The sequence below is a fragment of the Octopus bimaculoides genome, chromosome 11, assembly GCF_001194135.2.
Source record: "Octopus bimaculoides isolate UCB-OBI-ISO-001 chromosome 11, ASM119413v2, whole genome shotgun sequence".
Lineage (NCBI taxonomy): Eukaryota > Metazoa > Mollusca > Cephalopoda > Octopoda > Octopodidae > Octopus > Octopus bimaculoides.
In genome coordinates this window covers 31,931,110-31,932,968 of record NC_068991.1, presented here as the reverse complement: position 1 = coordinate 31,932,968, position 1,859 = coordinate 31,931,110, and the positions used below count along the sequence as shown (strand labels likewise).

The 1,859-nt window shown below is 39.8% G+C and overlaps 1 protein-coding gene across 1 annotated transcript in view; it reads left to right on the top strand.

Moving 5' to 3' along the window:
* The window catches only part of LOC106873369 (UBX domain-containing protein 1), a 50,204-nt gene that overhangs the window by 1,116 nt on the left and 47,229 nt on the right, over positions 1-1,859 (top strand). The window lies entirely within an intron of this gene.

The following is a 1,859-nucleotide window of genomic DNA, read 5'->3' as shown; positions in this document are numbered from 1 at the left end:
ATATATATATATATATATATATATATACACACTCTGTCTGTACTCTTTTACTTGTTTCAGTCATTTGACTGCGGCCATGCTGGAGCACCACCTTTAGTTGAGCAAATCAACCCCAGGACTTATTCTTTGTAAGCCGAGTACTTATTGTATCGGTCTCTTTTGCCGAACCACTAAGTTACGGAGTCGTAAACAGCATCAGTTGTCAAGCGATGTTGGGGGGACAAACATATATACACACACACACACACATACATACATAAAAATGAAGGAAAAAAAGTTGTTGAATCAAAAATTTGATTTAATACAAAATTGTAGACAATACAAATATGTAAGAAAAAAAGTTATAATCATAGTAATTATTATCAAATTTATGCATTGTCATTCTCATCACTGTGAGGAATTTTTGGAAGAACATCAAAAAAAAGGTGTAATAAAATAAGATAAAAATAAGGGGGAATACAGATGGAGTAATAGGGAAAAATTGTATATTTACAGACAAGCTGTAAAAGGGAAAAATATTAATTATAATAATAGTGAAAGATGAAAAAGAGGAAGGAGGACATATCAATGTGTATGCAAGTTTATATGTGCAGTAAACTATGACATAAAAATAAAAATCTATTGGAGATTTTTAAAGAAATAGTAACAGGTCAAGACGAAGTATAATGTAAACAAGGCCACGTGTGCATAATAGAATATAATGCAACAGGTGCACATATATGAAAAAAACCATATATGTATTTTCTTTGCTGTATATGCATGTATTGTCTTTTTTGCATGTGTGGATGTATATATATATGTGTATTTCTATGTATGTGTTTATGTGTAAATTTGTATATATGTGTGTAGATGTTTGCACTGGCATGGTCATGTACTACAGATGGATGAGGAGAGATGTGCGAAGAAGTGCCACTCCCAAACAGTTGAAGGAATCCAGGGTAGAGGTAGACCCAGGAAGACATGGGATAAGGTGGTCAAGCATGACCTCTGAATGTTGGACCTCACAGAAGCAATGACGAAAGACCGAGACCTCTGGAGATATGCTTTAACTGCGAAGACCAGCAAATAAAGTGAGTTTACTGCTGTATCCTACACCAGTTTCGCATAATCAGCCCCAGCCCATTTAAAAGTACCTTGGATTGTAGGGCGACCTGCTGTGTTTACCTTGGATTGTAGGGTGACCTGCTGTGCTTGAGACTTATTGAGTCAAGTACATCAACTTCAAAATTAAAATCAAATAGAAATTTTAGTTGTGATACCCATGCTGGTAGCATGTAAAAAGCACCATCTGAACATGGCCAATGACAGCGCTGCCTTGACTAGCTTCTGTGCCGGTGGCACGTAAAAAGCACCAACCGATTGTGGCCATTGCCAGCCTCCTCTGGCCCCTATGCCAATGGCATGTAAAAGGCACCCATGGAGTGGTTGGTTGTTAGGAAGGGCATCCAGATGTAGAAACACTGCCAGATCATATTGGAGCCTGGTGCAGCCTCCTGGCTTCCCAGACCCTGGTTGAACCGTCCAACTCATGCTAGCATGGAAAATGGACATTAAACGATGATGATGATGTATGTGTGTGTGTATGCAGATGTATATGTGTGCGTGTGTATGCGCATATCATCATCGTTTAACGTCCGCTTTCCATGCTAGCATGGGTTGGACGATTTGACTGAGGACTGGTGAAACCGGATGGCAACACCAGGCTCCAATCTAAATTTGGCAGAGTTTCTACAGCTGGATGCCCTTCCTAACGCCAACCACTCAGAGAGTGTAGTAGGTGCTTTTACGTGTCACCTGCACGAAGGCCAGTCAGGCGATACTGGCAACGGCCACACTCGAAATGGTGTCTTTTATGTGCC